We start from the raw sequence: 25,543 nt of genomic DNA on the forward strand, positions 1-25,543 counted from the left end.
TTATATTATGGCAGTTGTCATACTATCCTAGCTTCCCAAGTAAGCATTGAGAACAATCCTTTCTCACTTCCATGATCAATCCATTCTCACCTCTGTGCTGCCTTCCAGGCCCTGCCATTCCACACCATCTTAATGCTGATGGGAAGAAAGTGAAATTCCAACACTCATCCAGTACAAGTAATTGTAAAACATTCAGGACAATGCTTCTTTCCTTTTACTCAAAAAGAGGCCCAGTTATCCTGGTTTTAAACCTCCTTGGAAAAGTTTGAAATACTTAAGTGGCAAACTAATGTTCAGCATAAAGATGCAAAAGGGAGATATTCTGCTCTCTGAGGGAGACTGCACATTTCCCTTCCAACCCTGGCCTCAGTTGAAGTATTACAATAATGACAGATGAGCTCCTCCAATAAGAGGCTTTCCTTTCCTTGACTTCAGTGGTCAATTTTCCAGAGTTTTATGCAACATTTTAATCTCATGTCTTTCAACTCTATATTTTCCTGCTATGTTGCTTATGAAAATGGCATTAATAGAAACAGAAAATCTGTTAAGCAGGGTAAGTGCTGTATTACATGTGAGAGCAAAACAAGCAGCCCCTGGCACTGAGCACCAAAAGGATTCCATTAAACAGAAGGAATACACTCTTCCAACTGGCACAGTATCATTTCACTTTGTTGACAGTATATAGTATAATGATTATCTACAGCTGGGATGGGAAAGTATAAATCACATTAATTTTTAAAAATATACTTTGCTATGCAGACCACAGGAATACACAACATTCAAAAATTGATTATGGCTATGGGATTTGATTTTTTTTTCTTTAAGTGATAATTAGATATAGGAACTAAGAGCTACTCCCACATCTTCATTAGCAACTTCTTCAGATCATCCAAACTACAGAATGTGCTTTAAATAAATTTGAATAAACACACTTGGCTGACAGTCATCTCACAGAAAAATGTATCTTTAATTTAAATAAATCTTTAACATTCACTCTTTTGCGACATGCCAATCTACTTGTTGCTTTGATTAAAGAGTCATTTTTAGTTTCACTAGATGAACATTATTAAAGAGATTCTTCCTAAGAATACTGAATAATAAGAACATTTGATCAAGAAAGAAAACTCCTTGATAAAGTTATTAGCTCCAGATTAATTTCTTTGTGCAAGTGACAGAGATTTACAGAATATTGGTAATGACTAGGCAAGCAGTCTATAGGAGCCATGCACATTTATCTTTCATCAATCACAGTCTTATCTTTTATATATTAAAAATAAACTCAGAAAGTGATAGCGTAGACAGCTTGCTGACATTTAAATTTCTTGTGTTTTCTTCACCCTCCTTTTTCTTTGCCCCTTAATATAACCCAATTGTATTAGTCAGCAACTTCTGTTACACAGCACATTGTCTTTGCAAAGAACTTAGGGCATGGGATTACAAACCCAGAATATTCATTCACATAATTTAGCATGTTTTTCATATCTGAAAATAATCATATGTAGGCAAATCCTTATCTTTCTTAAAAACATCCCAGTAAAAAGAATCCAACATCCCAAACAAAGACAACATATATGTTTACAAAGCAATCATTTTCAGAAATGATCCAGAAATTTATATTTTCATAAAGAAGTATCACAACTTTCCCTTGCCTACAGTGTAAATATGCAGACACTTTTTTTGAAGGTTATGTATTTTCAAAAACAAGGAAAACAAAATGGCAGCATCTTTCTTGCCAAGAAGGAAAACAACAGGATTAATTAATATTAAGGAAGGTATAGGAGGAAAATTAAGAAAGGCAGGGCTGTCAAGAAACTGTCACCACAAGAGCTGGTCAGAAAACAAGTCCTATTCTGAAAAACTCAGAAGTTTTGGAAATCTAATTTTTCTCCTCATCCAGGTGAACCATCCACCTCTAAACTGGAGAGCCTATTGGTTAAGGCACAACTCTATTCATCAGCCCAGTACTGATACAGGAAGTACAGAAGGTGCCTCTCAAAATATTAGATAGATCCAATATTCATTGAAGTTGGTAACTAGAGACCAGCACTAAGAGCCTACAGTCAGGGACAACAAGGACTTTCTCTGTCTCAGGAAAAGCACCCTGACTTACCAGGAGAGCAAAGCATGACCTAGCTTATTATGAGCTTGGCTATAGACTAGTTGTGTACCTTTGGTCCATAGAATAAAGTGCATGTGTGTGAGTGTGTCTGCAGTGTTTATTTTCCTTTTTTTTTTTTTTTTTTTTCTAACTAGCTCATCATTTGATGAACTTCTGTCACAGGTGAGGGTTTCTCAACAGCAGGTTACCACAAGCTATTGGCAATGTCTTCTGCTGCATATTTCTCTGTCATTTGATTTGAGGGAAACAAACCAAGGAAAGTTTCTCTTTAACAGGAATTATTTTGGTGAAAAGTTTTGATGTATCAGCATTTTCCAGTAAAAGAAACCCAAAACATTTTCTCAGAAAATTCCTAACCAGCTCTAGTCATCACTTTTCAGAGAAGCTGCACATCCAAAAAAATGGAAATTACAATGTACATGGAAAAGGAGTTCAGGAAAGTTTAGCATCATGGTGTCTGTATCTGTGTGTCACCTGCTAAAGAATGCCTGTGAAAGCAATATCCTCAGTGAGCAGACTGAGCACAGAAGCTGTAATGAGATTGTTCAGCATCCTACAGAACCACACTCTTCCTTGCAGGGGGAGGAAAACAACAGGTTTTACTGCATGGGATGCTGCCAGTCTGTTTTTGACTTGCCCACTCAGATCACAAAATATTCCACTTTGAAATTCCATTTCAAAATATTTATTTTTTTAACTAGAAAACAGTTATGTCTTGGAAGCCATCAGCATTCCTTGCCATACTGTGCCTGATGCCCTCAGATATTGCCCCAGAAGCCATCTGCCACACTTCCCTGCCCTTGCTTTGCCCACTCCTGGCAGATTCTTTCCCTGAATTGTGCCTGTCCTTTGTTTCTGTCTGTGCAAAGGTCTGACCCTAACAATGTTGCCGGAAGGAAGGAAAGGTTTGCAGAAACCTTTACAAACTTTTTTCCTTAAACGTCTTCCCAGAGGGCCAATAGAAAGCACAGAGTTGTCTCTTCAGATAACCAGTCCAGGGGGGACACTTCAGGAAAGAAATTCAGCTAAAGAGCATCCAGCACTTGATTACTTATTGTTTGTTCCTTGCCCCCCCTCCATCTCCCGGATTTCAGCGGGAACATCTAATGAAATTACAACTATTTCAGTCTGGAAATAGCACGTTCATGCTGTTGAACTTCAGCAAGGACATTCCCGTTCAGCAATGCACTATCCCGTGCTTTGGGTATTCCTCGTCAACTTCTGTTATTTAACATTTATTCTACCACTGGAAATTAAGGATACACGGTCGCGTCCTGATAACGGCCGGGAGCACCTCTGGGCAATGATGAGATTTTCTTTCCCCTCTCTCCCGGTTTCCAGCTCTGCCAGTCCTGAGCGAGCCCCGCGCCCCACTCACGCACGGTGCGGGCGGTGGGAGCGGCGGCCCCTCCGCAGCGCCCGGGACGGGACCCGCCTCCCGCGGGGCTGCGCGGCCGGAGCGCGGCTCGTCCCGACCGCCGCACGCTGCGCTGCGCTGCGCTCGGTTCCGCGGGCGCTGCCCGCCCGCCCGGCCCCGCAGGGCGAGGCGCTGCCAGCCCCACCTGCGGGCAGAGACCTGCGGGCAGCGACATGCGGGCAGAAACCTGCGGGCAGAAACCTGCGGGCTGCGCCCGGCGCGCCGCCCCAGCGCCCTCCCTGCCGCGGCGGAGCGGGGGAGAGGGGACGTGCTGCGGCTGCGAGGCGGACGGGGGGTCGCTAGCGAAGTGATAGAAGAACTGACCTGCCGCGGGGATGGCGGTGGGCAGCAGCAGCAGCTGGTGGAACAGCAAGGCTGGCAGGAGGTGGGTGGCCCGCATGGTGCTGGCGGCCCCCCCGGCGGCAGGCGGGGAGGAGAAGGGGAGATGGCTCCTCGGAGGGACCCCGTGCACCGCCGGTCACTCGAGGAGGCAGAGTGAGCCGAGCTTTTTATTGCGATGATCTAAGTTTGTTGTGTGATTAACTGGAAAGATCTGGGTCTCAACTCCCTCTTACGGTAAGAAACTGTTTAACAACATCCCCCTTCTGCCTCTTCTTCTCCTCCCCTCTTCAGGAGCTGCCTCCCTTCCCTCCCACCCCTCAACCAGCCCAGGGAGAGGGCTTCCACCGCCTCATCCCTCCCTCCCTCCCTGCCTCCCTCCCTGCCTCCCTCCCTCCCTCCTTTCCCCACGCCTCTCTCTCCATCCCTCAGAAGCTCGGAAGGAGCAGTCGGGCCGGGCCAGGTCCCTCAACTCTTGCCGCGGGGCTGGTGGCTCCTGCGGCAGGATTCACTCACCGCCCCCATTGCCATCTCACCTGCAGCCAGGACAGACCTCTCCTTCCCTGCAGACATGTTTCTTCACAACCTCCCACTTTCTGCACCTGCCCCTTGGCCTCATCGCCAGGCAGCACCTCCATCCATGGCCATTTCACTGGGATTCTCCCACCACACGAACAATTCCTTACAGTGAGTAAGGAAACACCTTTCCTCTGACCTGCCCATGGCTGCCACCAGCCTGGCCTTTCCATCACCCTCTTTGGCCATCTGACAAATGTCACTTCCTCAAAATTGTGGCAGCTCTGGGGAATTTAAAGGTCAAGTATCAGCTGCTGGCATTGCTCCACGGAGACAATCTTCAGTCCAAAGCAATGCCTGACCTTCCTTCTGTTGCAGGCAAAGTCACTGTAATTTTTCTCTTGCACTTCATTTTAACCTCATGGAAGCAATGACATTGGGTTTTGTTTAAAGTCATGAGACCGGCCTTCGTGACACACATGTGTTCAAAAATAAACACTTGAGGAAAAGTTTTGCTGTAATTTAAACTGTTCCTTTCTCCCATGCATCCACCTACCATCTACGGCAGGAGTGTGTGACAATAGCGGAAACTGTTTCCATCCATTTTCCACGAAAAACCAGAGACCCACATGTGGCCCCATGCCATGTGAGACAGAAAAATGTGTCTCCTTCCTAGCCTTGACTCCTTTGTCCATATTGATGATTAGCACCTATAAGTGAAACAGGTATTCTTAAAAAAAAATAGGTTGTTTCCCAAGCCACAAATAACTTTTAATCAAGTATTTCCAACACATATGGGTGGGACTTTTTATCCAGTTACTTTTGCCCAGTGGCAAAAGTTAAAATTTCCATTTGGGAATTACTGCCTTACTAAATGAAAGTAAGGTGACAAAAGCAAAAAGTTGAGAGACAGTCTGTTAAGGAAATATTTTGAACATTTGGTATTACAGGAAAAACACATTTGTGTGCAAAAATACTTTCTGTTGCAGAATGAGCATTATTTCTAAGAGTTTTAGTTGATTTTTTTTTTTCTATCCTTGTTTTCACCCAAGAGCAAAAGTTAATTTTCAGGAATTTCTTGGAGATGTATTACCTGAGAAACAGGGAACATATATTCCACTGGCCAACAACCTTGTGTGGAATCCTTGTCCACTGTAGCTGATAAAACATGGATTTTTCAGGTTTTGTTTTCTGTTTTTCTCCCTGCCAAAGATAGACATAAGTATAAACAAAAATATATCACCATTCTGAGCCCAAAATAGCCACATTCTGTTAACCAGATGTATTTGACTTGTTGTCCATGCATGTGCTGAGTGACATTTTTTGCAGAGGACAGAATCATGCACCATTAAATTCAAGTAGAATTTTTTACCACTGACTTCTCTGAGGGGAATATTTGGCCTGTATTCAGATTCATCCTAAATTTTAGGAAGATGGCTGTTGTGTCTCTTGAGGTCTGGAGTGCTCCTTAATGGAGGAAATATTCATCTGTATGGATTCCTATTATTAATATATAATCTTGTGGATTATTCATTATGTGTCTCAGTTCTGCAAGAGAGCTCAAGTCCTGGTCTAAAGCTTCTTTAGCTGCATATAATGTGCTGGGCAGGTGTAACTCCATAGTCCTACTTCTCCATTTGTCCAGTTTTGGGGAGCTGCTTGAGGATGCCTCTGCCTTTTACATAGGTCATTATATATCTCCCCTCAGAATAAGTCAGGGCACATGGATGAGAGGGCCAGGGACAGAAGGCACATTAGGAAGGGAAAGATCCTACAGATTCTATATTCAGATGTTCTATTTGTACAGAGCTGCCTTGTAGGCAGTCAAGACTAAGATTTGCATCTGGATCTGTGAAAGGAAAATGCTTTTTGGTGCCACATCATATACTGCAAAATGTGGCATGAGTCTTTTTCTGTGTCTTCTTGCCCCGTATATTTTGCAGTGGAAGCATAATATTTTATCAATTCAATCAAATTTTATCTTGAAATGGATTTTCAATATAAAGGAAAGCAGCAAAAATTTCATTTTCATGAAATAAATTTTCAGAAAGAATTCTGTGTTCAGTTTCAGCCTGCACATAGAGTAACTAAAAATTAAAATACAACATTCAAAAGTAGTAGGCTTTATGCAAGAATATTATGTTTTCTGACCCTTTGAGAACATGTTTTTGGACCTATAAATCTCTTTTTCTATTTCTGTTTTTGGGGCTTATCTGAGAGTGGGGATTTTTGGGTTGTTGGGCTTTTTAATTTTTTTTTTTTTAATTTTTTTGGCAGCTCTGCAATCTTGCTCTGATAACCTGGCTTTCAAATCAGTGTAGCTCTGTATTAGGAAAGTAGCAAAACATCTCTGTAGAAGTTATCTACTAAGAAAAGAGTTACTTGCACACTTTACCAAAGATGTATTTGCTCTGGACTGCCTACATGAGTAAAAAATTTCAAAAAAAAATTATTTTGGTTGGAAAAGTAAGCAGACATGACCAAACACATGGAAATTGCTATTTTTATATTCTCTTTTCTGACCATAACCACAGTTGAATCTGTTTTTCAGATGTAACTTGCTGTTCAGAAATGCTAGATATTCACAGTTTGGGCAGGAATCCTTACATGCATACAACATAATATTAAATCACCATTAGCTTCAAAGAAAACTTTTCTAAAGGAACTAGCATCTTTCATATGAAGCAACACTTTTGCTCATAATATTTGCTTTTTACTTCTTGATTTATCTGGTATAGATAGGTATCACTGTGATAAAGTCCTACCAGAGAATAAGCCAAATAAAATAAGTAAGTGCTTGCAGTAATTGCTGTTAAACACAGAGCTAATAAATGAAAAAGTCCCAGGCTGCATGAGTAGTTTAAACTGAGCAATTGTGCTTCACATTTTAAGTACTAAGCTTTATTGTTTGTTTTTTTTTTAATAACCTGACCTTCAGATTAGGAGCAGAAGAGCTTGTGGTATGGACCACAAGACCTGACACTGCTGGGAAAGGCAGAGTTTAAGTAGAGTTACAGCTCATGACAGGTATCAGTACTTGCTGAGGCACCTGAGCCAGAGCCCAAGCTCTGGGAACACGTGGTACTTTCCAAGATAATACCCATGCCTTCTTCCTGCAGAAAGAGAAAGGGAAATAAGGCGTGAAAACTGGGCGGAGGAGCAGGAAGAGATGGATAACAAGATCCACACATGGGAATTAATGTCCAGTTGAAAGCAAAGGCTCAGAAACTTCACGGTCTACTCTTCTGGATTCAGTCCAAAGGACTTTGCATGTCATCATGGCAAATGTTGCAGATCTGACCTGCTAGTCCCAGAGGGCAGATTCACCAAGTGTGCAGAGCCCTGTGCAGTGGACTGGGACAGTGTGTCACCTCACATGAGGCTTGGTGATGATTCCCCACCAGGGAAACTCAAGAATGAAGATGAGCTCCAGAGTGACTTGGCTGGGCTTGGTTCCACCCATTTTAATTCACATATGTTCATAATATTCAATAAAATATAATTTACAATTCTTCCTGCACCCAGAGTCCTAGGTGTTCAGGCCTGGCTGCTAAACCTGAGCCAGCTAGTCCAACATTCATCCCTGCAGTCAGTTAACATCATAAATCCTTTATGGTTTTCCTGTGTGGGGTGTAAGGTAATTGCTTTTCTCATATTTGCTATATGCTAACTAAGAGGAGTTCAGATGGATAACAGAACAATTTTTGAGTTCTAGTGTGAAAGTCATTTAAGTCATTTATGGAATGGTACCCAAGGGCAGCAGATGATAATACAGCCCATCAGAAATTACTATTTCTAATATTTGGGAAGAGGGAAAAAAGAAAAAAAGAAAGAAAGAAAAATGCAATAATATATACAGCACGTTGTTATTAGTAGGGAATATCTGTTAAAATTTTATCTGATTGAAATTTAGGTATTTCCACACCTAAATGTTTTATCTACATGGAGATGTACATGCAAAATTATTATTTTCATTAAAATTTCCAGTAATATTTATTTGAAGTTTTGTGGAACATGCAGCACTGTGGTTATGTGGACTTTGAAACACCAAAAATGCCTCACTCAACTCAAAAGAATTTGTTCCTTGTATATAATCAAAGTTTAGTTATATTGATGAAGAATGTTAAACTTTTGGTTTATATTTGTTTTTTTTCCTCTGCTCTTAATGTCTGCACTGCCAAGAAAGTCTTCAAAAAATAAACATTACTGGTAGTACTGGTAAATAAATTCTCTTACTCAAGGCCCAATTTGAACTGCAAGCCACTCACAATAGTTTTATTTATCTATATATTTATTTATTTAAATGCAAGAATGTAAGAAAAAAATGAACCTCTCTGTGACCCCGGTCTGCTAGAATTAAGTTGTGGTACTGGCCTTTGGAAAAATATCCAGAAGCTGAATCTGTTTGATATGAAGCAACAGCCCTAGAAACCCTTAATTTACAAACCATTGTTAAAGTTATTTCTCTGAGGATGTGATTTTTGGTTCAGAAAGTCCTCATTGTTTTGCATATTTAGGTAAAGTAAAAAGCTTGACCACTATCAAGGAAATCTAGATAATCTAGTAGTTTGGACAATAAAAATGTCCAAACGAACCACAATCGTTCCAGGAAAATTAATTTTGACAAAAGCAATGCAGACATGTTAATGCAGGCCCATGCATTGGTTTGTTCAACTTAAATGTGTGGTTTTAAATTGGGAAAAGTTTCCAACAGGTTCTCTATAACATACATTTTGTCCCTAAAGGAGGTAAAATAGTGGCAAAAAGCTAAAGCTCTTTATCTTCCAATATGATACTTGGTAAAAAAAAATATTGTCAGATAAGCTGAGAAAACACTACCAAAACTGATGCTGAGAGATCAGATACAATAAAAAAGGTAACATACAGTGGTTTAATAAAAATAAGATATCACTATAAAAATACTATTAATATATTTCAGACTGGTATAAATTTTAAGAAGTTTTCTCAATAAATCTAGAGTACCAAAGAATAAAATTAAACTGGTCTTTGACTGTAGATTGCACACTATGGAATAACTTCAGCAATTCAAAAATCCAGAGACAAAAGCCTTAGCTCTTTGAATTCCAGAGACTGAAGACTTCCAGAACTTGCTGTCAAGAGTAAATTCTCTAGGATTTCATATCAAAGAGGAGAATTTCTACCTAGGGTGCTGTTAAAGATTTTAGAAAGAAACGTTCATGGAGATTCATCAGTTTCCTAGCAGTCTCTCAGACATGAGGCCATATTAATAACAACTCAGAAAAAAAAACCACAAACAAAAAAGATCTCATGGTTCATGGCCATAAAATACTGATCTTTCCTGGTTTAATGTTTGTAAATCCAGAGAGAGAGCTTGCCAAGATATCAGAAAAAATGTTATCAAAGGAGAAATCTCAGCTTGACTTCTTTTAAAGAACAAGATTTGGGTACTTTATTGGAATCAAAGTCTCCTTGTTTGGGATACTAGCTTTGTAACGCAGCTACTGGAAAATACTCAAGTAGGGAAAAGGGACATGTGGCTGCAGAATCAGGACAGGAACTCTCAAAGAAAGACTAGGGCAAACTGTTAAATTTTTCTGCTGTGTAATTTCTTTATATATTAAAGAAAAACCTTTTGTCTGCCCATTTTTCTCCCCTAGACGCTTACCAGAGGTATTGCAATTCTGGTAGTGAAATTATGCTGATAACATGACGTGATTGCTCCACATCTGCTATGCCAATAAAACAAAATATTCACTTCTCCAGGCTACTTTTAGTATTCTATACCTCAACACTGTGCACAGTGTTTTCTGCAAAGTTTCCGATCCCCACATTTCATAGAGACAAACTATTGGCCAAGCTTTTTTGTTATAGGTGAAATTTGAACATGGATGATTAGGCTTCACTGCACATTAAGCAATGACAGAGTATATTCTTGTCTTAGCATATTCTCCTGATGAGGTTTTTGCTACCAATTTATACAGCAAAAATAAGACAAGCAGAATTTGGACGTCTATGGGCTGAAGTTACATTTCTGAAGCTGTCTGAAGTTTGCTGAGCTTTGCTGTAGTTTTGATCCCATTCTTTACATGAAAAATTAAACTTAACAAATGAAAAGGTTTTGAATTTGGAACACTACTGCTAAGCAAACTGTTATGATGGTCTATTTCAATGCTTTTTGTCATATTATTAAAAAGGATTTTCTTATTTATAAAATGAGATTTGTGTATACAAACATAAGCAAAAAAAAAAAAAAAAACATTTGCAACAGTGGCATAGAAAACTGTGGAAAAGTTTTTTGTTTTTTTCTTGTGCTGAATACAGTTGTGCTCTGTCCTAAACTGAAACACATTATTTCTGACATTATGTTATTACTGGAAGTTTTTTGAAGTCTTTCTTACAGCAGTCATATACAGATTAATACTCACTGCATCTCTTAACTCCCCAGATCACTAACACTGGGTTTTAATTTAAGAATCTGCAGATTGGGTTGAAGGACAAGTTCAAATAGACAAGAAATTTTATCTGACAGTAATCAATGAAGGTTGTCTAGGGAAAAGTATAAAACCAGAACAAGTTTTTAGAATGTTTTCAAACTTGCCAACATTTGATGGTGATCCAACTTTCAGTACTATGAAATTAATTATCTTCCCATTGATTTATGACTTTTTTCTCTCTCTGTGCAGAGATGTTTCCCATGTAAACAGCTAAGCAAAAATATTAGCTAAATCAGATAAGCACTGGATTTTCAAATATACAGTTTTGTGAGTTTCTTTTTTCTTCTGGTAAAAAATAACTTTTTTTCATATACTATAGAAAAATGAATATTCAGAGGTGCAATATTATTACTTTTTCTTAAGAAGAAGCCAAACCAAACCAAACCCTAATAGCCCGGCTGTCCTTAACTTGTTTTCCATGTGAACCCTTGAATAAACAATTTTTAAGAAGGAAGTAAAGCCATCAATATAGAAACATGTAGATTTACATACCACATATCTGATTTACATTTTTTTGTCATTCCTATGTATTTTTCATTTATTCCCAAGAGATAAACCAATGTGGTTTCAATTCATATATTCAAGAGCAATGGCAAAGCTCTTTATTTTTGCCTGAGATTATTTTATACACATGTCCTTCAGTTATGGAAATACTTCAGATAAACCACTGATAATGTGCATTGAGCACCCACAGGAAATACAGGGATATGTCACTCAGCCTGAGATGAACAACTTTTAAATTATTTTTCTTATAACTGCTCCAAGGAATAGAAAATTCTGGTGTATGTTTCCTAAGATTAAAATAGCCAACACACTATTAACATTTAATCTGTATTTTATGACAAGAATGTTTGATAAAGTCCTATTGAAAAGATTGAATGGGTATAGAAACCTGTCTCTGTATCTGGAAATAATTTTCCAATTTTTAACAGGAAACATAGTTAACCAAAATACTGAATGCTGTATATAATATTTTTAAATAATTTTGAGTGCTAATTACTGTGATAAACCACTTATATGCCTCATTGACAGTAGATACTGACAGTGGATGTTTTCTTTCTTTCTTTCTTTCTTTTTCTTTCTTTCTTTCTTTCTTCTTTCTTTCTTTCTTTCTTTCTTTTTCTTTCTTTCTTTCTTTCTTTCTTTTTCTTTCTTTCTTTCTTTCTTTCTTTCTTTCTTTCTTTCTTTCTTTCTTTCTTTCTTTCTTTCTTTCTTCTTTCTTTCTTTCTTTCTTTCTTTCTTTCTTTCTTTCTTCCATCTCACTTCTTAATCTTCCTTTTCCTCTCTTTCTTTCTCTTCTTTTTCCTTTTCTCTTTCTCCTTCAAAAATTTCCCTTTAACTTTCTCCCTACCTTTTTGTTTTTCTTTCTTCCTCTCTTTTTCACTTTCCCTCTTTTAAAACTTTTATTAAACCACCACAGTCTTCCTGTGTATTGTCAATTTAAAAATACAGTTATGTGGGCCAAGATTTATGAATTTAATTTTGGCCTGTGAAACAAACACTAAAAGAGAAATTTACAAGAAGAAAATCTAACAAACAATCATGATTCTGAGGGCAAAATTTAGTGGCTAAATCCCAGAGAGTATGCATTTCATGCTGCCTGCCATCCTGTCCATGGTCATCTCTCCTGACTTTGCTGATACCAGAACAACTGCTGAAATGCAGTTACAGTTGAACCAAAGATACTTCTCTGTGGTAGATTTTCAAAGAAACATTTTAAAGATGTTGAAGGCTATGAGAGCTTGAAATGTTCTATCATCTCAGTGTATCCACAGATAGAATGTCAGCACTGTAAACAGCAGCCTGTTTCAAAGATGGAGTTTAACAGCAGGAATCAGCTTTTCTACTGCTCACAAAGATCACATCTGAGTAACATTAACTAGCTGTTGTTCTGGGTGACACATTTTTAAAAGATAGCAAAATATGGTCATAAATTCAGTTATCCTTGGTTATCTCCCAGTCATATTTATGGGACTTCTAATGTTTTTAGACACTTTCTCAAAAGACCTTTCTTGGGTCTAGGTATATGGGAGTATTTTGATAAAAATAGAGGAGGTACTTCAAAGGGTGTCAACTCCAAAATAACTTACAAACTATTGATAAAAAACATATAGAGTTTTATCCTGAGTCAAAACACTCACAAAAAAAGATAAAATATAAATATCTGCCTTGTAAAATCAAGTCTGAATGAATAGCTAGGTTTTGTGATGGGATTCAAAGAAGAGAATGTCAAAATGGAAAAATGCACATTCCAACTGAAAATCATAAGTTGTTTGACCAGCAAAAATTCCAGTGAAGTATCACTCATGGTGAAACAAGTGCTCAGTCAAATATGACATGGCTGCAACAGGAAGGAAAATAATTTTTCAGTGGTGCATCACACTTTTTAAGCCAAGAGGGATCATATACTTTATGAATAACAAGACAATGATGCAACCTTATAAGCAGGTAAAAATCTCTGCAGTCAAGCAGGAACAGCAACTGCAGCAAAGGGATAAAGCTTTTTGCTTATTCATTTTATTAAATAGGTAATAGAGCACAAATATTCTGTTTTAAATAAAAGAGTCACTGTGTCATATCCAAATGGATTAAGTCAGTGAGAAAAAGGTATAATTACAATAGTCTGTAAAAAAGTGTTCCACTTAGCATGTCTTAGTAATAAATGCAGATGTACCATCTGTGTTTGGAATGGAAGGTTGCCTACCCACAAATCCATTTTAAAAGACATTTTTATATATACACCAGGGAACCAGAAGTGAAAATAAGAAACATGAGAAAACTTTCAGATATATTCTAGAATCCAGGAAGCCTAAAAAAATACTACTAGAAGAGAGGCAAATCATTACGCTTATAACTGTCTCTTACATAGATGGGAAAATATGTATTTCTGCCTGTCACACTGTATTTATGCCATGTTATACCCCACATTTTGTACATATTTCTGCCTTTTAGTCCTCCAGCCTTACCAAAGGAAGCCCATTTTCCTGGGTGCACATCTCCTCCTGAGGACACTCCTGTTTGTCCCTGAGCTGTCTTCAGGTATCTGTCACATCCCACAGCAGCACACACGCCGTTTTGCCGTGTACCATGGCATACACACATTGACTGGTCACAAAAAAGCAATAAAATACATAATGACCCCCTACTAAAGGATATTTTTCCAATGGAAATGTTTATGTGGACCTCTCACTTGTACCTAGTTATTAATTGTGGGTTGTAGTTGTTTCATCTAATGCTAGATGTCCAGGGTTTGGGCATTTAAATCCGAGGTAATCTCTTAGGTTTCTTTGTAGCATTGCTAGAAATGAAGAAGCATTTGGTGTCACAATCAGTCAGCCTTCATAGAATAAATTTCAAGACAACTTTCAGATTGCCCTCAAAGTATTCTGGAAGTATTTGCTTCCTCTTTGTCAAATGTCCACCTTTCTGGGTGTCTTCAACTTAAATCTTTCTAGCTGGTTTGCCCATTGATTTTGATTGCAAGCAGATAAATAAGTTCACAGGAAAACTTCTAAGAATTAAGAAAATATATCCCATGAAACAAAAAGAAAGTAAAGGACAGAAATTTTGTTGTTTTAATGCACCTGAAGTTAATTAGAAAACCATTCTGAAGCCAGTGGAAACACATGAAAACTCCATGTTCATGTTTGTGAGGCAATACAGAATCAATGGAAATTTGTAAGAATTTAAGTAGAATTAATAAAAATCAATAAGAATTTGTAAAAAAATCTACAAAATTAAAAGTGATAAAAATAATTCTTATGATGGTAAAAAGTCATTCCTTGTGTAGCTAAGGTTCTGATTAGATAAGTCATGAGTCAAGAACTCAAGAGGTCAATGAACCAGTGTTCTGTTCATGAGGACAACATCCCAAAGTTATACATAAATCCACAACTACACATTACCTAATTTTTAAGTATGTATTATCTCTGATGTTCTGTGATTTATGTTGTTAGTGCAGGAATCCATATGGGAACATGTGAACATAATATGTCAATCTGGATATGCATTATGTCCACGAATAAATTTCTTAATCTCATTCATTTTAGTTACTGGTTCCAACAATTCTAATCCATAACAACCAGAAGGTATTGTGAGGCTCTGTTCATTCATTAAAAACATGAAATCTGCTGTGACAGATTTGCATGAGCAGTGCTAGAAGTCTATGACCAAAATTATTATAGGATTATAACCCATACAAAGGGTTTTATTATTTCTATTTGCATAATCCTGTTGCATAGACTTAAACCATAATTTGTTAAACTGGGAAATTCCTTGTCAACATTTTAAAGTATTAAAACTAATAATGCTTCCTGCATTATTATAACTGATACTCATCATCTTCATATTCTGTGATTAAATTATCATATCTGTTGATAGTAATCCAATATTTAGAAGACATAAAAAACACAGTGTTTCTTACTTCCTTAGAGACTGAATTTCACTCAGAGAATTTGTCTTATTTTACTAAGATTAAAACATATTTCTTATCTGCTTTCCCACTACCTTTTGTTCTCCTCATATTACTTTGTAAGTTTTGTTTTTAGGACTTTGTGTTTTGCTGGGTTTGAAGTCTCACGTAGGAGAAGAACTTTCTAGGAAAAAGAAAAAAAAAAGAAAACTGGGATATGAAATAAGCAATTCTCAGCTGAACACCCTCAGCAGACCAGCAAACTCCTCCCATAAACGATGTATGACTGTACATGAAAATCAGATGGGCATGAGGAAGTGATTCCATTTGCCAAATGCAGTTTTGATCCATATGGCAAACAGCTGTTGTTCAGATGAACAAACTTCTGAGAAGCTAATTTGCTAAATCCAAACAGAGGTTCTTGCAGTCAAAGGTAAGTACATCATAGCACCTTGCAGCTTTTATTTGCTCCCATCACCACTGATAGTCTCCTGTGATGTGCTCTTTCTTTTTTGAGAGTAACCTGCGAGGCAGGCAACAAATACTCAACACACAGGATCTGAGTGCGTGCCATGGCTGAAACATGCAGTAAAAAGGGAAACAGTTCCTTGTAGTCAGCAAATTACCACATACATTTTCAGGAATTGTGAGAATCCTGATCTTAGACAGAAGACCACTCAAGAAAGATATGTTTTGGATATGTGGTATTACAACTTTCACTCCGTGCTAACCTGTTTCTGCCTCAGTGTATCTAGGGGAAAACCTCCCAATCGATATTATTATGAACAGTTGCAAGGGCTGCTAAAAATCCCACCTTCAACAACTGAGAGTACCTATGTGAGCTGAGGTCCATGCTGTTTCACTGCCTGCAGCTCTTGTAGCAAACCCTAAATTGCTTTCTGAGTCTATAGCAGTGTTTTCAAACCTCTTAAGCAATGCTTCCTTTCCTTGGAACAGCCATGTCATATTTCTTACCATCCACAGCTCTGCCTCATGGAAGGCCTGGCTGGACATGGCCAGCATCATATTAATTTGTGGGGAGTGCTGAAGCAGGAGGCTTTGAGTTCTGTACTGAGACACCTTCCAGACATCTGAAACCATGAATTCAAGCCAATGAGTTTCATGTCTTGTCTCAAGACTTAAGCCTTGAGTGTCCTCAATATCACAGATTTATGCTATACCTTCCTTATGTAGTGTATATAAGCATATGTAGAGAGATAGCTTTTGCAGAGATTGCATTTACATAGCAACAGGTTGTCAGGAATATGATTTGAAAACAACAACTACCCTTATTAGTATGTGTTTCTCTCACTTTTTTTCTTGTGACAATATTTGATGTGCAAATTTTCTCATCAATTTAAGATCACTTAGAGAGTTAATCTCTTTCATTATAAAATGATGGCATATGCTTTTTTTTTTCCACAGATGTGATGCAGATATCTGAATTTTAAGAAATCATAGAGTGGATAAAAAAGAAATAAGATATTTCCTGCCAAACTGTCTTTGGAATACATCCATAAAAACTAAAGGAGGGAGAAAATAGGAAGACTGAAGCCAAAAGGTTAGCTGTAAGGTTTTCCAGTTCTAGTTTGAGCCAGGCAATATCTGAGGAAATGGCTGTGGATACTTATATAGTTAGGTCAGTAATCACTGCAGTTCATTTTCCTTTTGGTAATTTTTATAAAAAAGATAAGGTAAGAGGATAAAATAAATTATTATTAATTTTCATGTACATATTTGTCAAGAATATTTAAAAATCAAGTTAGATGCCTATTTAGTTTTGCTTACAATTCTACTTCACAAACTTTTTTAGTATATTCCTTTATCTTTCATTCTTCAACCAGATATAAATCTGTAGATTTTTAACCTTACAATGCAATATCATTTTTAAGAGGCTTAAATTCAAAAGTGTTTGTAATTTTTGTCTTCTGTGAGAGAATATTGTTCCATGTCTTTTCCTATTATGACTTTCTCAATTATATTTTTGTTTCTTTCAGCCTTTTTATTTTTGTTTTACAAATAATGAAACACTTGTTTCTTCAGTTCAATTAACAACCATTCCATGATAAGTACAGATCATATTCCCTTCTTTGCCCCACTCCTTTGCAGAAAATAACATCCAGGAAATTGGATCGGATCAGAGCAGTCTTTCAGCCTTGCTCCCTAATCTGAATTACTAGGAATTGAAATTTTTATTCACATTACATTCACACCTACAATTCAGTTTAGACACAACCTGTAAGACTGCTGTATCTATTGTAAAGTCTTTGCATCCTTCTAAATATTAGTGCTCCCTTAGAGCTTCTAAGTTGGGGTCAATGACTCCAAATCAGTTTTTATTTTGCCAGCTTCCTGTTGCTAATAGAGATGGGCTACCAGAGAACAGCAATAGATCTCTGTCCTTCATCAGAACAAAAGAATTGCATTTTTTCAAGCAATGTTCTTAAAGTCTAAATTTAAGTACCTGATCTTTCACTGCTTCTGTATTTATGACTGTTGAACTATATGATATTTTTCTGAGATCCACATTTAAGTCTGGGCACGTTGTACTGTTGGATTTTGTTATATTCCTAACACTTCAGTGCTCTAAGCCATCATTCTTACATTGACAATGTTTATATTTAACCTGCTTCATGTTAAGTGTTCTCCTGAGACTATCTCAGAGCAATATCCAGACACACAGCAGCCTTGCTTCTGCCAGACACTCAAATATCTGGGCAAGAAGGAGCTGTGGTATGCTCCAGGTAGGTCATCAACGCAAGCAATTAAGGAATGAGGACTTTCGGTAGTTACAAAATATAAAGTGACACCCAGCCTAGCTACACACAATATATTCTAACTATTGAAAAGTTCTATGGAAACATAGAACTTTGTATTCTGTAACCACTAATTAGAAATACTGAACAACATTAGTTCCAAGAGTTACAGTGTCCCTAGCTTGACAGTTACCTTCATCACAAAGTATTGTTATCTTACTTTCACAAATCCATAATTTTATTGCAGTAAAATAAAAAGCTTCCTATCTGACATGATATCACAATGCTCTTTGGATATGTGCACTGTCTGGAAAATAGAAAGTTTTCAGTTGGCATACTATGATTAACTTTGATAAACTCATTGTGTATTATGTCATTTTCTGTTTATTGTGAAATCTTCAATTACACTTTCTCCAGGTGTTCCATATTACAAAGGTTAAACAATTGTTCCTCAGCGACCCAAGATCTCATTTTTCTTCTTTTAAATACAAATTTTGTGTTGCACAGCTTCTAGCTATAAAGTAAAATCTTCAACCTGACAGAATCTTTATTATTTCTTGCTACATTTTGAGTCTATTTTCTTGAAGGTCTGAAGTGATGCTTTCCAGCCCTCCCAAATTCAGCATATCACTTCACAACACATGAACACAGAAACTGCCCAAAGACCTGTCGATGGAGAGACAAGAATTTTCAGAGGTGAATTAGAGAATTTGAGCTTTTGTTTATAGAGGATTTTTTCCCCATTGATTTTTAAGGAGTGTGGGAAAACCAGGCTTCTGATTACTCTGCCTAAATCTTAACAGTCGGGAACAAATATTTGGAAACAAAAGGCCCTCCCTGCCCCTGGTGCTCTTCCTGCCACGATGCAGGATGACAGTCCAGCCCCTGGAGCTGTCAGTCCCTGCCCCAGAGAGGCCAGAGGACACGACTCCAGCGCTGCTACAACCCTGTACATGGCTCCTGCCAAGCTGATGTCCCAGCCTGGCCTCACCACAGCCCTGTCCACAGCCCTGCTCAGCCATCCTGGTTACCTTGCTGGCCTGGATCTAAACCCCTCCTGCTGGCCAAAGTCCCAACATGGCCATGGCTTCTTCTTGTCTCCAAGGAGCTGCCTGAAGCCTGAGGCTGGGAGTGCCTCAGATGATCCCTGGCCCATCCATCTCCTTGTCCCAACAGTTGCTCACTTGAATGCTGGGGTCTGGTGCCACATTAGGTTGTCTCTTATCATGATCCCTCACTGAACAGGAGTCAGACTTCCACATTTTAGACATTTTTAGAAGAACCTTCTGCTCACCTGTTTTATTTTCCTTTTTAAAGCCAAACCCAGCTTAGCTTTTCAAAATTTTCACTTTGTTCTTGAACTTTTTGACCTTTAAAGTTAAACTTCCCTAAATGATTGCTCATTTTCCCATTCCAGATAAACTCCTTGTTTACTGCTAATATCCTTTTTATGAGATGGCTGTTCATCCACTTAGGCCTTTAAAAAGCTTTCTTAAAAGTTATTTTCTCTCTGTATGAGATGTGAATCCCAGATAATTTTTGTATGTTTGACTTAGATAAATTCCAGTTGTGTTCCTTGATGAAGTTTTTGAGCTGTTTGGTCCAGCTAACTTCATTAATTAATTTTCTTAACTGTCAAAGTTTGTACTTTGGAAACAAAAGCAAAAACAAATCCTTAGCTCCTGACCCATCCTGCTGAAGTCATTTAGAGAAGAATGAGCCCAGGATGGTAATACTTCCCTGTTTGCACAATGTATTTGCAAAGTGATTTATACTAGTCCAGTCAAAATGCAAGCACTTCTGTTGATATTGAGTTTAATTGGGCACAGTAATGACTAAAGGCTTTTAAAGGTCACTGCATCCAGATGTTCAGCTATTAGTCACCATCACCCAACAAACTTTCTAAATAAAGATAAATAAAGATAAAATAATGAAACACTGCAACTGTCAACAAAATTAGTGTCTGGGAATGGTAGGATTATATACTTCTGCTTTCTGGTCAGCTCTGTTCAGTTCCCTCAGAACACAAAACCTTACTAAAAATATTTTTTTTTCCCTATAAGGAACAATCTTTGCTTTATTTAGGCAAGTAGGCGTTACTTTCATGAGTAATGCAATTATAGTTTGAAACTTGCAGAGCTTACAATTCTGACAATTAACCCTTTGAATAGTCAAAGTGTTTTGAACACTGCAGTGTATGAAACCCCTCGACTTTTAGCAACTCCTTGTTGCTTCCACACTGCAGTTTAGGCACTAATATTCAAAGTGGGGATTTTTAGGTTTCAAAAATTCATAATTCATCCTAATGGAATGAAGGTTCATGTTCTTTGCCTCTGGTTTATTAATAGCTAATGTGTTAATCTTTTAGAATAAACTTTTACAGAAGTTGACTAAATAATTTTTAACAAGAAATTTTTATAAACTGATAGTGCATGATAAAATTCCATACTCTTACATCATATATTCATATTTTAATCTAAAATAATTTTTTCAACTTTTTTCTACTCCCTCCCTAAAGATGCACATGTACCTTTTAGATTTCCATAACCTCTCTATATTTCAGCTTCTTGTATTAGTCAGTTTTTGAATAAACACAAAAAATTTTAATCACTTAGAAACTATTGCAGGGTTTAATCCTTGGGGAACACAAAAAAAAACATTAAAATTGTTTTAATTTTAGGAGAGCTTAAAATTAAATTATTTAAAATGTTCATTCTCAGCCTACTCTCATAGACATAAGTTGGTGAAAATGATTCATTTAGACCAAATGGAAACCTAAGTAGGAGCTGAAGCTGCTGCTGAACAACCATTCATCATTGAATTCTGTACCAATGCTTTTCATATGTAATCAGAATTCACATAATCAAATATTATGAGAAGGCAACTTTTAATAGATTTTTTTTTTTTTGCTTATCATCTCAGAACTTACAGAAATGCTATGAGAAACGTGTAATTTAATCAGACATATAACATGGAACATTCTTACATTGAAGCAGGAAAGCAATGCTATTGAATTTTTCCTTTCAATCCATCTTTACCATGTTTCATCCAAAAGGCTGTGATCCTTATTTATCAGCACTCTGCTTCCCCAGTGAGATAAACAGCATTCTTTAAAAGATATATTGCCAGAATTTACAGTAGAATTCATTTGCTGAAGTGATAAATTTAGAGCTAAGACAGAATACAGTCTCATTTAATCTGAGAACATTGTCACAATTTATGTAATGGGCTGCTCTAAAGGTTAACAAGAAAACATCCTATCTCTTTTTTCAAATGTCAGCCAAATATTTTATAGATTTCTCTCCATCTTCTCATGTAACCCCTTTAGTTAAATTAGCACAGCTGTCTGAGAGGTCAGATTTAAGGCCTTTCAATGTTCCCTTGATCTGAGAACAGATGCCGTAGGAGTATTGCCAGGCAAAAGGTAACGTAGTCTAGTGAAGCACATTATTTTCTGAACGTATTTTCTAGGAACATTATAAGAACAGGAACAGGATAGGTGGGTAGGTAAGGATACCCTCCCTATTAAGAGACTTTTAAAATCCTGGAAACAAGTTTATAGTGTCCAAAATAAGATCCAGGTAAAATACACTGGGTGAATGCTCTCCTTTATTTATAGAAATAGCCAGTAGTATTTTGGTTGGTTAAAAATCCAGCAAAAAAACTTAACAGGATGACTAAAATTTAGCATAGATATTGAATGGCAATGAGTATAATTTACAAAAGAAAAGTTTGTAACTTTGGGGAGCTCAGATGAAAATATGACCTCTAGGCACATAGCAAGGAACTATTCTCTTGTTATTTTACCTTTGCTGGCTGTCAAAGGAAAACTTTCTAAAATTACTCTTGTGCTCTAAAATGGAATCCAGTGTTTTGCTTTGGGCATGATGATCAAAGGTTGTCTGTCTTCTGGTGGCTCCACAAATGAGACCCTCCAGCCATAGACAGCTTCCCCAATCCATTGAAAACAACCAACCACTGAAATAAGAGAGGACAAATTTTCTTTCCTTGAGCTTATTTCCCATAATGTCTAGCTGTACTCTAAATAGGCTGCGTCGCTCTGAGTAGGAAATAAGGCCTCTTGACTGTCTGCCCACTAGTGCTAATGCACCAAGTGAAATTAAATAAAGGTAATATGAGCACTGCTGACACCACCTTCTGCAGGTGGAAAGGAAATCTGTCCTCAAATCTCTGACCTTTAAATAGAAGAGGAGCAGCATAAGTTTCAAAGAAAATATTATCCTCATCCTACCCCACAAAGAAGAGATGCAGCATTTCTTAAAACCTTTTTCTGTGCAAAGACCAACAATGGACCGACAATGCTCTTGTTTTGCTCTAGTCCTGAAAGGGAGTGGTCAGGAAGTCATCAGATAAAAACCTTTCTGTACTTAGTCTTCCTAGGAAAACCAGTCAACATAGATGGGACATGTACATATTCAAAACAAAGAGCTGTATTTTCTATGTTATCATAGCTAATCCTTGTTTCGTGAACATAGAGAAACTGGCACATGGAAGGACTGGAATAGATAAATAAGTCATTCAGTCTTTGAACTGACAGACCATAACATTTTATAATATGTCACAGATACAGAGCAGAAGAATCTTTAAGATTTACAAAGAGTTTTGTAGGATCTAAGGTTAACTTGTCCATTTTCACTTGATCAGAGTAATTCAAGGACCAAGAGACTGTCAATATGTTAAAAAATATACACTCTTTGTGTTTCAGTTTTTATTTTGTAATACTGTCCCTATTGAATCATCTGTAAGGATTTCATCTTGAAGGATGACAACCAGTAAAAGTATTTTATAAATTATTGATATAGGCACAGAAATGTTTTGTTTTTATACAAACATAAGACCTTTATGAATATGCGATTATTATACTTAAGTCAGTGGGAAGAAATCAAAATCATAGAGTTGGAGGAGAAACACAGTGCATCTTTGCAATACATTCTGAAGCATCTACTACAGATAAAGCAGTTAAAAATGTTATTCTACAGTATTCTACTGCTGTTGGCATTAGTCAAAATAAATGGAACCTACTTTACTAGGAATTGTCATCAGTTTCCCATTTGTGTTGTAAAATTAGCAACTCCAGCATTGTTGGGAATAGGGAGGAGAAGACACACTACAGTTTAAAGTTTTCTGAGTTTTAAAAATGTTTTTTCAAACACTTGGTGTTTTACTACATTAATTGAAGCATTGTGAAACATCCCATCCACCCTTGTAATTAAGCTACTGTTTATTTGTTTTTATGGATTTTAAATTAAAACCATGATTTTTCCTACCTAAAGGGAAGCCAGGGTTGAGCAAACATCAAGAAAATCATAAAAGAGAAACTTCTGTATGATGTTGCTTGTTTTTTCTTATAAAATATAAAGGGTGAAATCCAAGCCTATTGAAGTCATTGGGAGATTTGTAATTGGCTTTGAAAGGCCAAGATTTCACCCCTTAGAAACAAGGCTAAATTTTCCAAAAGCAGTCTCTGATTTGGAGTACTTGTATGTGCCTGCTTGATCCTTTGGCTGTGCTGAGTTTTAATGCTCTAGAACTCAGACTTGCTGATGCTCAGCACTTCTAAAATAAGCTCTCACTTGTCTTAATTTGGATGCTTAAATCATTACTACACCAGGAATTAAAAGCTGCCTTTGGAAATCTTTAGCCTACTTTTTTAAAATGAGGTTCAAAAAAACATACTGTGCATATCAGAAACTTTTTCATTGCTATTAAAATCAGCTGTGTGGGTAAATTGAGAGCAGAAGTGAAAATAGGCAAGAGATATGATCATGCAAATAGGAGTTTTTTGCCCTGCTTTTTGTAACCTTGTTTCATTGGACATGTTGAAAAAGGAGGAAGAGCTAGTGGGATATTTCCATCAAACTCTATTAAGAGATAAGAAGAGTCTGAAACTAAAGAAAACAGAAGTGACATATTTACAGCAATTGCAAAAGAGAGGTAGAGAGGATGGATTTCTTTAAAGGGCACATTTAAATTTGGAAGTTTCATATTGTTTAAAAAGTTTTCTCATCACAACCTGGTAGGTTTTCTCCTTCCTGAACATGCGTGCTTACTACATTGCCATCAATCATTATCACCTATAAGAAGAATCATATGCAATTGGAAATTAAAAATGTTTAGACACTATGGGTTTAATTTTTGAAGGTGTTGTACAAGTGGTATATAATTGTCTTTGCTTTGCCGTCTCCCGCAGGTGTTATGAGTTTTTCTTGTTTCCTCCTTCGCTATAAACAGAGGGCATGGCAGATGGGAAAAAGGGAGAATTTTTAAAGAATGAGCAAAAGAGAAAGAAAGGTCACAATGCAGCTGACTTCTTACTGGGATGGATTTAAGTTAATAAATTTGGCATATCTCCATATCACTGGAAGCAGAAAAGTTGCAGGGCTATTCAAGTATGTTTTTCTTCTGCTGGAAGTATGGAAGTATGAAGTATCTTGGCTTGGGAAACCAAGAAATAGCCAATGCTGCTCTTTGTTATTTTGTACTGTGTAAAATATCTACCCATGAGGATGAAACATACTTGACTTAAAATCCAACTCCTTCCTTTTTGCTATGTGAAAGAAGGCACAGGCCATATCCTGGGATATGGCACAGGCCATATCCAGGATATTTATAGGGCACCAGATCCATGGGAAAACAAGGATTTATGTGGTTAGCATCACTTTTGATTCCTTCTCTCATACAACTAAGATGTAAGTGCAAGTCTAGAGAAAAGCTTACTGCAAACCCTGGGTGAAAATAAAAATAAGAGTAAGAATAGAAAAATACATAAATAACAAAGTACTATGCAAAAATATCAGCAGCATTAAAGGCAAAAATATTTTGTTATAGAAGAGGAATTTTTAAAAGTAACTAAAATATGAGCCTGCAAGACATCTGTTAAAGAAAATCTTTTATTTAATTGCATAGGATATTATCTATATCCTGATTGCTGTGTATGTCTGTCTGTATCCCTATGTTTTATTATGGAATTTTCAAATAAGCAAAAGGAAAACAGGTAGCAATGTTCAAATAATGCTGACTTCTCCTTCAACTCCTTTGAAAACCCAAAGGAGTTGTGCAATCTGCTACCCTCATTAGCCTGCTAATTAGTTGTGTTGAAGACAGACAGGAATGTTGTACTGCTTTTCCATAAAGGTATGAGAAGATAACATACTTGTGGCTACGTTCATGTCACCAGAAAGGGTTTTCCAACTCAGTTATCACACTGATTGGCCAAACAGAAAATGTGTCAGCAGTTCATGTCCCAAAAGAGACATATTTTTATGGTTGAATTTTTTTAACACCTTCATCCCAAAATTTGAACTACTGGACTAAATTCCAGCCTTCAGTATACTGTGGCATATTTAATTAAGGTAAACTCTTTGCTCAATAAGGCATTATCAAGCAGATCATGGGCCATTCAAACATCTCTGCTTCAGAAATATATATGTACAGTCACATGTTGGATCTTAAGGACAACTGTTGTTGCATCCCGGGTTTGGGTTTAGA

The sequence above is a fragment of the Vidua chalybeata genome, chromosome 5 (genome assembly GCF_026979565.1).
Source record: "Vidua chalybeata isolate OUT-0048 chromosome 5, bVidCha1 merged haplotype, whole genome shotgun sequence".
Lineage (NCBI taxonomy): Eukaryota > Metazoa > Chordata > Aves > Passeriformes > Viduidae > Vidua > Vidua chalybeata.